The following is a 17,892-nucleotide window of genomic DNA, read 5'->3' on the forward strand; positions in this document are numbered from 1 at the left end:
TGGGGGGGGTGTCTCCGTCAGGCGTGGGGGGTGACGGTGGGGACAGCGCGGGTGTTTCTGGTGGGACTGATGGTGCCGGCTGTCAGGTAGCCGGGGTCGGGGCAGGGTCCGCTTTACGCCGGGGGTGGGCGCAGGGAGGAGCGGGAGCAGCGGCATCGCCCCCTCGGGCAGCAGCAGGGGATGGGGGTTTCTGTGCGAAGGGGGGAAAACAGGGATCTGGGGGGAAGTATGCTATGAACTCTTAAATTAAAGATGGAAGTGTATAACTCATTGAAATTACACTGCCTCATCTTTTCAGGAGATACCCTTAATTTCTGTATTCTCTTAGGAGGAGATATCCCCAATTCCTGTATTCTCTTTTCCAGAGATACCCCCAATTTCTGCATTATCTTTTCAGGAGATACCCCCAATTTCTGTATTCTCTTTTCAGGAGATACCCTTAATTTCTATATTATCTCTTATGAGGAGATATCCTCAATTTCTGTATTCTCTTTTCCGGAGATACCCCCAATTTCCAGATTAACTTTTCTGGAGACACCCCCAATTTCTTTGTTACCTTTTCAGGAGATATCCCCAATTTCTGTATTCTCTTTTCAGGAGATACCCTCAATTTATGTATTATCTCTTCAGGAGATACCCTCAATTTTGATACTTCGGCAAGCAATGAACAATTGCTCCCTGCGCCCTTCCTTCTCCATAGCATTCACAATTTTCTTATACCTCTATTACCTGCTTCTCCCTCAGTCCTGTCTTGCCCAGAGTCAAGAACCCAGCTCTCTTTAGTTCCCCTTTCATGCAAGATGCTCCTTTCCACCCTCCTCAGTCATTTTGGTTTTTTAAGTCTTTGAACTGGGCAGCCAGAACCACATGTTCTGTTTTGATCTGAAACTCTTTTCTGTCAATTCCTAACATGCCTTTCTGATTGATGCTGGAGACTGGGCTCTCTTTCTCAAATGGTAAATACCTGATTTTGAGCTCAACCTGTTGTGCCTCCTGTGTGGCACCTTCAATTAGCAAATCTAATGTTTTATGCCTGAACAGCACCCAGCCACTCAACAGGAGGACATCCTTCTGGTCCTTAACCAGATCACTGATATCCTTGTGCTCACCGACTCCACCAGAAAACTCCTCTTGGACTTCAGGGGTATAACTTTGCTCTGCTAAAGATGCGTTGGCCCTTCACCACCGTACATATACATCTGTCTCATCTGGCTCTGGTTTACTACAGCCCAAAGGGAATTTTGTTCTATAGAGGTCAGATTTCTGCAGATAGCAGTTCATTGGATCAGTTTTGGAGGCTTTCTAAAAAGATTGGCATCAGGTTTGCTACGTTGCCTTCCTGGAATACTAGATTGAGTTTTGTTGAAGTGTATTTTATCTACATATTGTGGTAACTACAGAAAATGTTGATAGTTCATAAACAAGAAATCCTGAACGCCAAAATACTGCCTGAAAATATAGATACTTAAAAATGTTGCTTAAATAATTAGTATTTTAATTTCCATTGATAAATGCATATTTTCCACAAAAAGACCTTAAAACAATGTCCCCTTATGTGCATGCACATACACACAAGAAACCTTATCACCGAGTTGGCTGAAGGGAGCTTTTGTCTAGAAATTGCTTATAGAAATTTGATATGAGGTGCATGGTTATCAGCTCAGATAATCTACACCTGAAACTCTAGATTTTTCAATGTATATAACAATGCACGTTCTCCATGAGAAGGGTTTTCCTCAAGCATCAGGTCTCTAATGGTGCAGAGTGAGTTTCAGGGGGGCTGTGGTCCTGGGTAAATGTTGCAGACAACATGGGTGTACAAGCACTGTGGAAATTTGTCAGTTATTTGTTTTCTCAAATAAATTTGCTTTCTTGTTTTTAGAAGACATGTGATTCCATACATACAGTAATACAGAAAGAGGATATTGTCCTCATTTTTCATGCATATTTTCTTGCAAAGCCAAACAAAAAGCTGGCTGAATGAGGTAATTTTTCAGATAGCAGCATTAATCATTAATCATATGAATTCTCTTTAACTGTGAGTAACACATTTCCACGCCAAATTCAGAACATCTGCTAACTCAGGGAGAATACTGGAAATAGTCTTTGTGCAACATTGAAATAAGAGTTGAAACCAAAAGTTATGGAGACTTTATTGTAAAGAACTCAACTCCTAGCCTGGAAGAGGAAGGCGGAGATGGTAGGGTGGACACAGGAGGTGAGCAGAGATGCCCTTGCAGCTGTACCTGTGGGCACACTCACCCCAGCAGCATGCAGGGCTGCAGGACACTTACGTCTCTTGCCCTCGGCTGTTAGCAATGCCCACAAACCCACAAATAACCCCCGGAGCGGGCAGAGACCTGTACACAACCTCAGAGGGGTTCATATTCGTTTGGCTGCTCGGTGCCCTGCTCCTCTGTGGTTTGTGGGGGTGTGTTTGCCCCTGAAGTGAAGCAGCTGCAACTTAAAAAGAGACTTTATTATAACTGTCGGCTCCGGATTGTGAGCAGATGAGCCGTTTCCATGCAGACTGCAGCACCTCTCAGCAGTTATGCACAAGTGAACCCGTGCCACTGCTGGTCTTCTGGGAGAATTTGCCAAGCTGCTGTTATACTGGAGTGAACTGGGACCCATTAAAGCAAAGCAGAGCTGCTCTGCTTTGAGCAGTGGCACTAGCAGGGGCATCTTTGCACTCAAAAATACTTTCCAGCGTGCTGCCAAGTCCTGCCCATGGGCTGGGAAGCTCGTGGCTCTTATCTTCAGCCGGCAGTGTCAGATACGCTGCTGGCTGTTGAGACCTGCGCATACACCATCTCCAGCTGGCGAGGATCTCCTTTTCCTGATATCAGGCAGCAGTGCTGTGCAGAGAACTGGGAGGGGATCCATCCTTTCTGCAGCTCTGAATCCCAGCCTGGGCTTGTAGCCGCTCACAAGTGCTGGTCAGAGGGAGAGGAGGGTGGTTTCGATTAGGGATGAGGAATCCTCTTCCTCCTGCCAAGACAAGGAACAGGGAGATTGTGTCATCCTGAACACTCTTGATTCTGCCTCCTCCTCAACCACAAACCCTTTGTTTTTCACCATACCACGCTCTTTTGACCAGCTTATAATGCTACTGATAAAAGGGAAGAAATTTCCCACCACCTTACCAGGATATTTTCTCTGGGTGAGCACTGCAGTGCAGGGACTGGGACAGACTCAGTAACTCATGGTAGATTCACAATTAACCACTCTGGGAATTAAAGAAATGACTCAGCAGGGACAGAGTATGCTAGAGATGAAAAAGGATTTTAAATTTCTTGTCCAGCTGTAAAAGATTTCTGGGCTAGAATGCATTTCACTAAAAATACAGCTGATCCAGGGATAAATTCCCTTTAAATATTAACCTATTAATAACATATAATGGCTTAAGCTGCTGGGCAAGGTACAAGTAAAACAACATTAAACCTCGCTGTGCATCCAGAGCCACTGGGCATCAGAGTCTCATGCTTGGTGTCTCTTTGAGGGGCTGGGTCCCATGAGCAGAGGCCAGTAAATTAAAAAGCAATGTACACAAACACCCTGAAGCAATGTGCAAGCAGTGATAAGAGGACAACTTCATGGGCTACAGCAATCAGACAGATCCAGGCAGCGGGAAGACATGTCAGGGGCCACATAGCAGAAATAGTTATCCCCTCCAGGAGCTACCAAATCAGCTTGTTTCTGTGGGCAGCAAAACATGAGTGCTTTCTCTGCAGGAATGTGGGTGGAAGATGGATTAGGGACTACGAAGACACCAGAAACAGGCATGGGGGGCCCCGCTATGAACAGATGCAAAGTCTTCTTTTTCCTTCCTTGCCCAGGACATGGGTAGGTTTTACTGGAGGAACAGTGTCCCAGGACAGTGAGGGGAATCCTTTCCATCACCCATTTGCTTATGCTTTTATACAGAGAACACCTCTGACAAATGCCTGAAGTAGCTGATGCCCTACAAGAAGATATGTCTCCAGACCTACAGACAAGACTCAACTGATGCAATTGCATGATGCTGGAGCAGATCTCCTGGGACAGGCTGCCCTCAGCCTAGAGGGACCGGGACATTTCCCAGTTACATCCAACATATCCCTCCAGATCACAGCCTGGCTGAGCACCAGCCAGCAGTCAGGGCCAGTGTTCCATGAGCAGCCCCCTATCACCATCCTACATCTTCAATTGAGGGCCATGAGCAGCCCTCTCTGGCATACCGAGGTCTTCCTCTGCCACAATTTCTGGAGAGCAGGAGAAGCAGCAGCATCTGGAGCCTGGCGAGCTGCAGCCACACTCCCACTCAGGCAAGGCTGACCCTCCCACAAGCCAAGGAGGTTTTGGCTGAGATGAACCGGCTTGGAAGGGACAAGCTTGAAGCTGAGAGCAGAGCAATGCTGCAACAGGCGGCTACAGTATGGAAGAAAAGGCATTTTTCCCCATCCTGTCAGGAGGAGACAGCCAGCTGTGACTCATGCTCCCTGCTCCCATCCCCCGGGTTCATTTTCGACACAGCAGCTATTGATAAGACCTTGAAAGAGCAGGAAGTTTCCCTGGCAGAGGCGACTGGGCGGGCAACGTGTGGTTATACTGCTAATGAGCCTAAGTGGAGCACTTTGCTCAAAGGCATGAACAAGTTTCCAAGCTTGGAGTGTATCAACAGCCGCCTGTTCGCGGTGCTCAACTCAGCCCCACCACACTTCATGGTCAAAGGGACACTTTCACCAGCCCCACCATTATATAAGTGTTATTAGAGGCAGAGAAGAGAGAGAGCTGCCAAAGAGGAGATCAAGGGACGGGTTGATATTCAACCAGAGCAGAATTTAACAGCGCAGGCTGTGCTGCATGTAATAGCAATGTGACGGTCATGGGAAAAATACTTTCCCAGATCTCTCTAGGAAATGTTGACTCCCATGACCTGCTCTCCTACACGTCAGACCCTCCACACTCTCACAAAGGGAATTGGAGCATGTAGAAAGAGTGGTTGAGAAGGAAGAGGTTTTCTCCAAGGTTAGAGACAGGAATGTCTCTGGAGTCTACAATCAAGTTGCAAGCTCAGGGAGCTTCACGCTCCATCAGCCAAGCATCTGCAAGAGCCACCTCAAAGCACTTTTCCAATAGCTACAGGACAGATCATGCATTTGCTGCCCGTGGTTGAGAGGCAAAGCCCTGCCCACGCTGCCCAAACTCTCTCTCTCAACCCAAAAACAATTCAAATATGACCATCATATGTTATTCCCTTGACAGTGGCCTCCTGATGGACAAGAGTCCTTGTAAAATGCCCTTGGAAACTCACTGGGCTCTCTGTGTTTTCATTTCTTGGACAATGGTTAATGTTTCAAGCAGAAAACCAAGTCATTTTAGTCAAACACATGAATGAGAAAAGTTGAGCCTCAGCCAGTTTTTACTGGAAAACAACAGTAGAAACACGGAAAAAGCTTTGAAAGAAGTGTCTAGCCCTAAGAGGTGTTTGTCAGCTGTGCTGGTTGTCCTGTCCTCTCTGACGGTGGAGGAGAGCTGAGAGGACTGGAGCTAAAGCAGGGCCTGTGCAGGTGGGCAGGAGCAGAAGCAAAGGGGAGCAGAGAGGAGGTGGGGGCAGGAGGCAGGCACAGGTCTGCAGGGCTGAGAGGGGAGAAGGTCCTGGAGAAAGGGGTGGTGGTGGAAAGGAATCTTCTCAACATTTGGGACAGGATTTGTCCCTTTGAATTTTCCATTTCCCTTCTTCAGTTGTCTGCCTCAGCTGGTCATCTCAGCAGCCTTAGGCATCTAAGATGAGCTGTGGCTTGTGATCCAGTGGGAACCTAAGCTCAGATGTACATGTTTCCACTACAAAAATCCACATTTAGGTAAAATAATTCCCGCTCTTGGCTTTCAGATCTTGTATCAACTCAGACACGAGACAGAGACTCACCAGGTGAGATGAGTTCCGTTTGAGCTCCAGCATCATATGATCAAAACCCTCCTGCTTGTGTGCGTAACCTAAATACATCTGTAATAATAGCACGTGAATGTACAGTTGCTCACACAAACCCCGCTGGCAATTGAAAATTAGAATAAACCATTCTTTTCAGGTTGTAGAAGCTGGATATCTAACTCTGTAGAAAAATAAATGGCAATTTGGAGCTTGGCTTTTGTAAATTGCCTTGAAAATTTCAGTAATTGTGAGAAATTGAAGTATTTAGTCCTAAAATTTAGTTTAAATGGGTTTTTGTGAGTGCATGTATGATTGTCTTCAGCTAAATAGTTTCCTTCATGTTTACCCCTCCAAACATCCTTCCACCCTTTTTTCTATTATTCTCTTGTAGAAAAGGGGTTTTTGTTAGGTTGCCAAGCCCAGCTGGGCTGGGGTAGAAGCTCATCATCAGGGAAAGAGGAGCAGGCTAATTTTACAAGGTGAACACTCCTATTTGCATGGAAACATCTCTGCAATCAATAACAACCAGAAGAAGAATGGCAAACAAGAGAGTTAAACTGAGATCTTCGAAGTTGCAAATACTAATCAGAGTGCTTGAAAGCTGCAGGAAAATTTACATGAGAGAAGCAAACACCACTTCTTTGTGGGCAAGGATTTGATTAAACAAGCACAGTGAGACAGTTTCTCATTTGTGTTAATGGAGAAGCTTCCTTTGTTCGTGTTCAGTCCCACTGATTCCCCACTCACAATGTCCTATTTAAGCTCCATTAATTCACTGTGGAGCCTATAGGAAGAATTTGTGCTCATCCTGGCTGGAAGGGCTCGCAGCATCACTGCTAGTGAAAGGGAAAATCGAGACAGCAGCTGAGAATATGAAAAATCAGCAGAGTGAAAATTGGAAAATGAGGAGAGGAGCCTTGGGTCTGCTGAAGAAGTCCTGATGGTTGTGCCTGAGCCAGGAATTCACCCTTTGCAAACTTCTTCATGGCAATTATCTGACCTTATAAATCAGGACTCCTAGAAGGTCCTTCTGGAGGCTCCTTGGAGGCCAGTAAGGCAGGGAAGAATGCTGCACCTTTAGCTGGGGCTGGATGTGTCCTTGTGCATTTTGGCTCCACGAGCTATTAAAGACAAGAAATGCTCCAAACACTGATGCCTGCATGTGACCCCTTTTCCTTGGACACGTGTGGGACCTGCCCTGGCACTCAGGGAGAGGCGATTAAGAGCTGCCCATCTCTGGCTGCCTGGATAAACAGGGAAAGCAAATATGCTGGAGCAAAGAGCCAGAACTTCTGCGGAGCTTTAACAGAGTGAAGCCATAACAAGTATTTCAAAGACAAAAATAAAGTCAAGGTAATGCTGGCGAATCCAATTGCTTGTCACACATGGTCGCATTCGCATCCCGACAGTCGGGTCTCAGCAGAAGGGTCACGTCCCTGCGGGACAGCATCTCATGCTGCTTCTTGGTGCTGCCATGGGACTCGGGGCTGTCTCAGCACTCGTCTCCCCATGCTGGGCTCCACTTTTGTAAGGCTGATGGGCCTTACAGCAGGGGCTGGTTCTTTGTGTGGATGCTTTTCCGTTTAGAAGTACATGGTTCAGAGCCCAGATGTGGTCCAATAGTGCTTTTGCAGCATCTATCCAAAGCTCAAGGAAGTGCTTATCCTTCAAAATGTATTATTTTTGCAAATGACTCATTACTGTGCGTCCTTGCTGTCATTCCAGAGTCCCCATTGGTGTGACCACTACCGAAAGGAAGTCATGCACAAAAACTTCAGGTCCAGCCTGGACCAGCGTTTGCCTAGTAGATATTTATTGCTGTTGCAATGCTGACTAATTACCTAATTGCGTGGATCAACACCTTTCCTCCAAAACCCGTGGAAGCAACAGAAAAAATTTGCTACAATATATTTCCCCCAGCAGCAAGAACCACATTTTGGTACCTGGAGGAAGCCAAACCCCCAAGGAGGGATTTCCACCTCAAACAGCAGCTGATGATTTGATGATATTTGGGCAGACAGTGCCACCAAAAGGAAACGCGATAAACTACCCAGCCTAAAAATGCCTTTTGCGGGTGCTTTTCGAGCAGTTGCCATGACTACACTCCCTCCACAGCCCCCTTGCTTTGGTCCCCCATCAGCTCCTCCAACGGTGCTTCGGTGCATCCGTCTCTATCAGAAACACACGCAGCCCTCCTAAGGCACCGAGGTTGAGAAATCAATGTTTTAGGCGTTCAGCTAAGGGAGAGTCTCGTTTTAGCCTAGCAGCTAAAGATTTTTTTATCAGCAGCACAACCTTATAAAATTGCTTGGCTACTAAATCGCAACACGTGGAGAACTCTTGTTCTTTTGAGTTTTTAGGTAACATATTCCCCTATATCCTGCAAAATAACACTTTATTTGCTTGTGATTAACTTTGTGGAATACTTTTCTCATTTTGTTTCAAAACTGGCGCTACCAACAAGAAATTAAACATATTAGAATTTGCCTGGATCTGGAGCTGCTGGACAGGGACGAGGGACTTCACATCCGATGTGCTTTACATCAAGCTGATATCACAGCTGCAAGTTTCTCTCAAATTAATGAGCAACCAAAGTCATTTATATGGGAAGATGGATTAAAATGCTTCTCTGAGGCTGGTTTTTCCCGGCTTTCACTGCCGGGGTGGCTGCAGAGGGTGCTGTTAACCTGCATACACCAGCACTGAAATGGGGACTCCACTGAGCAGGACGGACCCTGCAGGCTGCTGCAGGCGGTGTGTGCTTCCAGGGGGGGATATTAAAGAATTTTACTGTTAGGATATCAATTCAGGCTCTGCCCAGACCTGTCTGCTACAACCCCACCTGAAGACTTTAATTGAATATGACAGCGAAAGGCCGGGTCCTGTTGGCACATCCCATCCAGCTGCCTTGAGTATGTACTGTGGAAAATCATTGTTCTCTGTTTCGCTGTTGAGTGTAGCTGGATCTTGCAGCTCCCTGCTGGGTCTTGGCACACCCTGGGTGTCCCCAGACTGGTGTGTTTGAGGGGAATAAAGCTGGCAAAGGGGCTTCGGTGGGACCAGGGTAATTGCTTGGAGCAGAGCAGAAAGGATCAATGAGCTTCGCACAAGTTGTATTTTCTTTGCTGGTGGGGGAGGATGTATATCCATATTTCTTTTTAATCTGATGATGAGGAAACCACGGCTTGGCCTCCCTGCACTGCTGAAGTATAAAAATAGTCCTTTATCGCCATCCTAAGGATCCTTGTCCCTTCCCAACATCTGAAATTCATTACCAATGCCCAGTTTTTACTTATTTTACCAATCGGAAAATGCCCCACTTGTTCCTGCGGAACGGTCCAGGCACAGTTGGGCTGTGTCAGTTGTATCCTCAGGGCTGAGAGATGGAGCTTTCCTGCAGCGTCACATCTCAGGAGGCAGTAAAAAGTATTTCACCCTTTGGTATGATTCAAAACTTCATTTTCTGTTTTCAAAGGCATCTTCTTACCCTAAGTAATGATTAAACCAGGCTGCGCTCCCACTACCAAACACTGCCTTCTGCCCTTTCCTTTGATTTTTTCCTGCTTTGGAGGAGACCAGGCTGAGAGCAAGGTTTTGCTGTGGTGCCTGGGGGGGGGGCACCAGGATGGGGCAGGGGTGAGGACGGAGATGCGGGTGGCAGGTGATGGTGGGGGCCCTGAGCCCTCTCCAGCCTCCAAACGTCCTGGAGGAGCTTTCACAGGACTCAGCAGCTGAGATCATTTTTTCATGATGGCTTTTAAATCCATTTCATTTCAGCATTAAATGCATATGCCTTGCTCATCATCAACTACGCAATGGTTTAAAAAGCTGGTTTTTTTCCCTTAAAAATCCTGCCATAGTTTTGCTCCTGGTTGCTCTTGGGTTTCCTCTAATCCTGCTGCTCTAGCAAAGGTGGCTGCAGCTCTCCCATGCCTCTGCTCTGCCACAGACCACCTTGAGGACCATGATTTTCAGCATTTGGCTTGCCACCTACATAATTATTTTCCGTTCAGTGAGTACACACAGGTGCCAGCTAGCAGATGCAGCCGACAGACTGGTCTGAACGGGCCAAGGGTGGTGAGTGCCCTTTCAAGTTGGGACTGTGACATTTTTACATATGGAATATTGTTACCTTCTCAGGTTTTCTGTTTTATTTTGTGGTTGGTTTTCTTTCTTTTTTTTAAAATAATAGTTTCAGCATCATTTCTCTGGCTTCCTGCCTATCCCTGTCAGGAAGAGTAATGTCAGAGGAGTCAGTCCAAAGCTGATTGAATTTTTGTTACTGCTGCTGCGTGAGGATGAGGGGAGGAATAGACACTGGAGAGTGAAGATCCTCCCAAAGAGAGGCTGGGGCTGTGTGGGGAGGAGGCAGAAAACTCCTGTTTCCAGCCTCAGCACCCCTCAGACAGGGCATGTGGTACCCAGCCTGCTCAGCCCTGCCTCTCAAACCACAGGCATTTTGGTTGTAAAAAGGCAGAGAAGAAAGACAAGAGAGAGAAAAATGATCCCAGTGAGGGACTTACAGGAAACATCAGAAAACTAGCTCCCAAATTATCCCAAGATCATCCCACTCCATCCACTCAGTGGAAAAACAATGAGAAATCATATAAAACACTAGTCCAGAACTGCTGTGCCTGAAGGCAAACAGAAACTCTCAGTTTGTTTTACTACTCCATACCTGCTTGCTGCTGCACGGTGTTTTCTTTAGTCTGTGTGACCTAAACCTCAAAGCTGCACCCGTAGGCACCGTGTCTGGATGTGCTTTGACTTTGTCCCCATCACTCCTCAGGTGTCCCAGCTCCATCAGCAGAGCTGCTCTAGCAGTGAAGGTCCTGGGGAGCCTGGAGGGAAATAGCTGCAGCAGGTAGTGCTGCGGCTGCAAGCTCCAAAGTCACAGAGTTAGTGCAATTAGTGCAATTAGCAGCATTAGTGCTGGGGCCAGGATTGAGCCACCTGAGATGCTGCTGCTTCCTGACAGCTCACCTCTAGCACGGACCTGCTGCCGGGCTCCCCGCCTGTGTTGTCTCCTTTCTGTTTCCTTATATGTGTTTTTATGTTTAATTAAACTTTAGAGTTCCTTGATGATCCATAAGAAGCATCATCCTCATCTCTGTCCCTTCATTCCCCCATGAGACAGCAGCAGTGATTGCTCAAAGAAACAACCATTTGTGTTTTTCTATCCAACTACTTCCTTGCTGGTGATTCAGGAGTGCCGTGATTTCCCTTCAGCTCCTCCGGAGTTTTCAGTAGTTCCTTCTCCTGTCCATTTTCTGTGATAACTCAGTCTGAGAAACATCTGCACCCCATTAGGAGCAGCTTTGGGTACATAAAGCTGAATACAAAGGGTAAAAAAATGTTTGATGGCCGAGTCACGCTCTCATCCAGGAAGCAATCTGGCAATCGGCACAGGGTCCCTGCGGTATCCAAGCTGAAAAACAGGCTCGACCCTTATTTCTAGCACATCACTGAAGCTACTTACTCTGTTAAAATACTAAAGCTGCTATGAATCATACCTAGAGCATGAAGAAGCTGGTGTCTTCTGTAAATGTCAGCTTCCTTTTTAATAGAAATTACCTGGTGAAGTGCTGTCGTAGGGTCACCACCCAGAGAGGGGCTTTGTACCCAATTTCTGGTTACTCCAGCAATCAGCTTAGCTTGAGGTTTTCTCAAAAGCTGGAACACATTGGTGATAGAAACCTGTCTTACTGTCAAGGGGCTTCAGGTAGATCTGATTTTGGTAAATTGGAAGCTCTTTGGCAAATTACCCATCAGACAGCAGTGATTTGCCAGCTGTGCTTTGTGGTTAATCTCAGCCATGTATCTGAAGTCAGCACGGGGCTTTTCAGGGACCACAAGCTCAGTGTGGGACTGGTGGGATACATCTCCATTGGACCCAAGTCCTGGCATCCCCTGGAGCCAACCACCTCCCATGGGTGATTTTACACCCCCTCTGCCTGCTGTGGTTGTTTAAGTACACCCTTTGCAATCTTTTCTCAGGAAATGTAGAGTGACCCTCAATTTTGGTGGGCTTCAGGTTTTCTGTGCTACCTGCTGATGCCCCGTGGCCCCATTCTTCTCCAGATGACCAGCACTCTCCCCAAGAGCTCACCTCCCCTTTCTGCCAGCCCATTTTCTCTTAAAGCCTTTTTGATTTTCCCACTCTTTCTGGGAACAGGCAGAGATAAAGGTGTTTAATGCCCATTTGAAGATTTATTTTTCCATTTGTAATCTTCTATTTTGAAGCTGTTTTGACTGTTAAGCTCCTTCCATGCCATTGCTGCCCACAGCAGACTTGTTGCTGGCTGCTGCAGATGCTGGTGGTGGGTGAACTCGGGTGTCCTTCTCGCCGTTTCCCTGGGCTGGATGTGTTAGCCACCTTTTTCCATACACTGGGGCATTTCCATCAATTAATTCCCAAAAAACCACAACAGTGCACACAGCTATTTTATTTTTTTTTACAAATAACCTGTTTGTGCTTTCTCTGTGCCCACACGGTTTAACAACTTCTTCTGGAAAGTCTGACTGTAAGGTTGAAGTCTTTGCAGGCACAAGGGCTGTTTCAGGCACAAAGTCTGACCATACTTTACATCCTCAGCTGCTGATTTTCTGAACGTAATCACAAGATTCATGTTCCTACTGTCAAGTGAGAACACAATCAAAGAAGTCACATCCATCCATCCGTTCAGGGTTCAGGCATGTCTGGGGAGGGTAAAAAAATAGTTTAAAAAATGGAAAATTTTTTTCATGCTGCCTGTTGCTGCAGCTGACAGTGCATTGCTGAAAGCCGGGAGGAGATTCCTCCAAATTTAAAAGCCAGGACTTAGATAGATAACTAGAAATAAATCAAGACAATCATAGACCTGAGCCAAATGGTTTGCAATGCTATAGATAGAAGAGAGTGGTTTGGGAGGCACAGTGATTAATTTGTTTTCATAGAGTAATTACCAATTAATCATTTGTGTAATGACACTGTATTATGAATTAGTTATAAACAGACTTCAGCCCAATTATAAGGACTCGGCTAGATCATTTAATTGAATGTTTATTCTTCCAAAAGTGCTGCACAAGACTTTTTTAGCAGCTGAACACATATATCTAACTGGAAAATGGCACACGTTTAAAATCACTGGCTGCTAAAGATGCCTTAAATTACACTCTGTTGTAATTAGGAGGCTAAGTGGTGTATCCATAGCTGAGCTTGACCTCTGTGATAATGCCAGTTGTTTAAGCGTGTAATCACTCTTTCACATCAGATCCTTTTTCCTGAAAATATTGGTATTTAAGGGGTTTTTTTACTTAATCAGATGAGGGGGCCTAAAATAAGCATCCCTCTCTAGGCTGACACGTGACAGCATTAACAATGAGTTGAAAATAAAATTGCACATAATATGCTGTTTAGAAGAATGTCCTCAAAGTTGCTGCAGAAAATACTGGCTGTACATAGCAGACTAATACTTAGCAATTCAAGTTCCCCCTTGGGGGTACATCTGCCAGATATAAATATTAATGAAAGGGAATTGTGACAGAAAGATTAAGATTCATTAATCATTATTATTATCCAGCATCAGGTGCTAACGGGGCAGCTGCTTGGAGTGAGACGCCGTCACCTTGACCTAGCACACACATTTGTGAGGATGCCGTAAGAAAATGAGGTCTTCAAAGGAAGCAATAAGCACACTGGTGCAAGATGAGACGTACTGAGGGAGCAAATCCAAAGCTCAGTGGCTGTGGGTGTGCGTTGGGTCCCTGGGAGGATGTGGTGGGACAGGGGAGGACCTGGGGCACGACCGCGGTCCCTGCACTGCCGGGGTGATTCCTCTGCTTTCCCCTCTGCTGACGGCACCCGCGCTCACCCCACACGCTGTCGGTAACTCCGCTGTCTAGGGAAAATACAGTCAGAGAAACCAGGAAAAGCTGCAACTCCCATGCTCCGGTGGGATATAGAAGATTTCACAAACTTTCCCATCTGACGTGTTGTTCAAACACTCTGCAGCTGTCAGAGCTCTATTGTTCAGGTTTATATTGTGTTGGGGTTTTTGATGTCTCAGCCATTGCAGAGCTTTCGAGTGGGAAAGAGAGGCCACTGCATCCTCCGTGCTGATCCCAGCCAGGTTGGTGTCTATTTTCACAGCCCCCTGTTCAGCTTAACTCCTCGCGCTCCACCACGCTCCTTTTGCATTACATGTGTTGCCAGTTGAATTCAGATCTTGCTCCAGCAAGAATTTCCAGTTTAGCTGCTTGCATTGGATAATTTTGCTCAGTATTAGCCAGCCCAGTGTGCTTGCTCCCTGGTGCAATTGCAACAGAAGCAGTTTTGCGCCACCTCTAGTCTTTGGCAGGATTTTTTTCTCAGCTAATAGCATGAGAAGGTGCCCCAGTTTCCCTGCAGGCAATCGCCAGGCAGGGTGCTGTGCCCCATGCAACAGCTGATGCACAAGAACACCACGAACAGGAGGTAGGTGCTCAGAAAAGCAGAGCTAGAAACACAGTCCTTCCCCTACACAATGTATATATTTCAAACATTAGCTTGGAGGAGTCCCACAGCTCAGGTGATCCTGTTGTAAGGCTGTCCTGGGGAATTTGTTTCCCCATTTATTTTTACCAGTAGCAGAAACTAGCCCAAGGACACCAGCCTTGATAAAAGACTGCTAACTAAAATACATAGCACATGCATTTTTCCACATGTGAGACTCTAATGATTGCTGCAGAAGTCCAAATAAAGACTACACAGCCTGGATCAGGTGCTAGCATTTCTGCCTTATCCACACCTGCAAATCCCATCAGCTCGCGTCCCTGGGAAAGGCAAAAGTGCCCCCAGCAGCCTGGAGCCTGGAGGGAGTTAATGAGAACTGGTAGCACTGGGGCAGGGACAGATATAGATTTATGGGGGATTATGTAGGTCAGTGGGCTATTTGCTTTTTCGTCATCCATTCCCACCTGTTTTATTAACCGAGAAAGGATTACAGACAGTTCCAGCCTGTGCCTTCATCCCAGCCCAGCTTTTTTCTTCATGTTTTGGGCAACGCTTGCTCTGGGCAGATATTTCACTTGAGTTCCACACACATTTGTTCTGGTGAGAATTAAGATCTAGCTCTAGGTAGATTCAGATGTACATCTGTGTGTCAGGATAGACTAATCAAATCTGGTCCAGGTGTGATGGGGAGCACAGCTTCTTCCTCTCCTGATGCATCAGCTTCCCCGTAGATCACAGAGCTTGCATCCCTCGCTTCTTCATTCCTTTGTATTTCTATTTATCCTTGCTGGTGATTAGCGTTCAGCACAGCCCTCAGGCACCACCTTCAACCTATCCCTGCTCTGCAAAACACGGTTCCTGATGTCTGATGTGGTTCCCAAACTGCAGTGGCAAAACAAAGAAGCCTGTGTCAGCAGGAAGGCTGTGTGGTTCTCCGTCAGTGGGCTTACCCGGCGATGCACGTGTGCCAGTATTTGTGTGGGGGGGATATATTTAAGGTATCTAATCACTCACTACACAGACAGTTCTGAATGGAAGCCAGGTCGTTTCATATTAATGAATTGCTTCAGTTCCTCCCTGTCACGCTGTTGGGAAGGGACCTGCTTAAGTGTCTTTGTTTAACGCTGGGTTCTGCTCCTCTGCGATAAGTGCTACTTGCCAAAAGCTTCATTTCTAATGTCAAAGTAAAGTTATTAAGTCATATACGTCAACGTAATCAGGATTTGGGAGAGAAAGGAGAGCTTAGCTAATCACAGTCCTTGGGGCGGGATGCGCACGAGTACAGCTAAATGTTGGTGAGCTAATTTTCTCCCGAAAACAGCATTTGGTGAGGTTCAGGTTTGTAGAGAGGGAGCATTTCAGCCTGCTGCTCTACACCAGATGGGGAGACTGGAGGCCCAAGCCCAGCCTTGCTGAGGCTGAGGGAGTTTTCTTATTGATTTTAGGGTGTTTGGGGTCTAGATCTTAAGGCCTGCAGTACTCTACTAAATTCCATGCCCTGCAATGTCTGTGTGAACCTTTTTATCAACTTTGAAGTAGGTTTTTCCCTAGGGGAGCGCAGATTAACAAATATTATGATTAAGTCCTTTTCCTCCATATCTTAATGAAATCTAACATCAGCTCTCGAGCAAGAAGAACCTGCATTATAAGAAATCCCCGAAGAGAGTGATGGTCATCACCTCTTTTGTTATTAAAGGGCATATTTTGCTGTGGTTTGTTTGGTTTGTTTTATGAATTAAATTTGTGAATTCATGAGATTAAAAGCTTAAATGGGATCAATGAAGACTACACAGCATGCATCAAAGTAATTGCGGATTGTTTTTCAAACTCCAGAGGACCACTAGTATTGAAGTACTAAGGGTTTAGAGCAATAATTATGAATTTTTCAAATAGAGAGATGAAAGGAAATACATTATCAGTACACAAGGCTGAACTGAACTGTTTGTTATTTCCAGCTGACTAGGACCTCTCTTGGGGTAAAGGTACATGATGTCCTCTCTAAGGTAGCAATCTGATCCACAGAGAAGTTTGAGAAAAATCATTTGCTGTCTGTGTACAGGATGTTAACTATGTGGAAAAGTAATATAGCAGCGTAAGCCTTCAAGAGAAACACAGACGCTTCCAACTCCACCTTCCATCCTTTCCTTTTTACCTCTGAGCAAGACTGTATGGAAAATATATTAAAATCATGAGTTTTGCTCAGCTCCAATTTCCAGATGGTAACATATATTCGCTGGGTTTTGATTAAAATTAGGCTTTTCAGATCCATAAGGGTAAATCTTGTAATATTCTCATCTCCCAAATCCTTGAATTCTGACATTCGTTATTCCCATAAATTATCAAGTACAGCCAATAGAAAGCAGCTAATTTCTATCTAGTGAAGATCAGGCAGATTTGTGGATCTGATACTATGTAGTTTAAACTATTTTAATATGCTGAATTTATGGAAATGCTGAATTTAATATTCTCAGAACAAATCACACCTGCTTTTCAGACAGAATTCCCTCCCTCCTCTGCCTGATCCCTTGAGTTTGGATAATCTCACTATATTTTGCATGGCTTTCTTTCAACGTACCCAAGACGTAGGCCTTCTTCATGCTTAAAATCAGAAGCTATTTCATAGAGCCTGACTCAGTTCATCCAGAGTCTGATTCATCTTGTTTTTCCGTGAGAAGGTGGCAGAATGATACTGAGGTGCCCGTGGGGATGCAGGGATGCAGAAGGCACGTTGGCTGCTCTAGTCACGTTCCTGTTTCCAGCCAGGGCAGCTGCGTGTGGATGTTGGGATGAATTTTCACTAGTTTGGCTGACCCCAAGTTTCCTGAAACAGGGGGTGATGCATCACTTCATCCTCAGCAGTTCCTAGCAAGAAGACTGGGATCGAAGCTCCTGTCCTCTGCTGAGTGCCAGCATCCAGCCAAAAACCCTTCCCTACCTGTCAAAAACACTTAAGTGTAGCATGGGCTGAAGTCATTATCCAAATCTTCATGTACTTTAGATGGCTGTAGCCTTCCTGGTCTCACTGTCACGCTTACCCACAGGGAAAACTGGTCTAACTATGGAGATGTGAAATAACTAAATATGATGTGCTTTGCTTCTGCGATCGCTAAGAGAAGATAGGTAATGCTGGTACATTTGGCTGCAGGCTATCAATACCAATGTGCAATCATTACAGAAGCACTCAAAGATTAACTAAATGGTGGGAGTAAACACATCTATTTTGAACAGAAAGTGTCTACGCACAGAGCAGGAATGGGAAAGAGCCATGTTTCATCAACTTGTGTGGTGTCTCAAAGAGGTGACATACTTGGCAGTAAGGAGAGTGTGTTGCAAGATTTCACAATTGCGAAGGAAACACCGAGCTGACCTTTTTTTGGTCAGATCCTCATCTGGTGTAAATTGGTCAAGATTCACCAAAGTCAAGTTGTTCCTGGACGCTGTTGCCCGGTTTTCCAGAGTCAAAACTGGTGTTTTATAGAAGCTCATAGTTGCACATATTAAAGTA

This window comes from Strix uralensis, chromosome 14 (assembly GCF_047716275.1).
Source record: "Strix uralensis isolate ZFMK-TIS-50842 chromosome 14, bStrUra1, whole genome shotgun sequence".
NCBI classification, from domain to species: Eukaryota; Metazoa; Chordata; class Aves; order Strigiformes; family Strigidae; genus Strix; species Strix uralensis.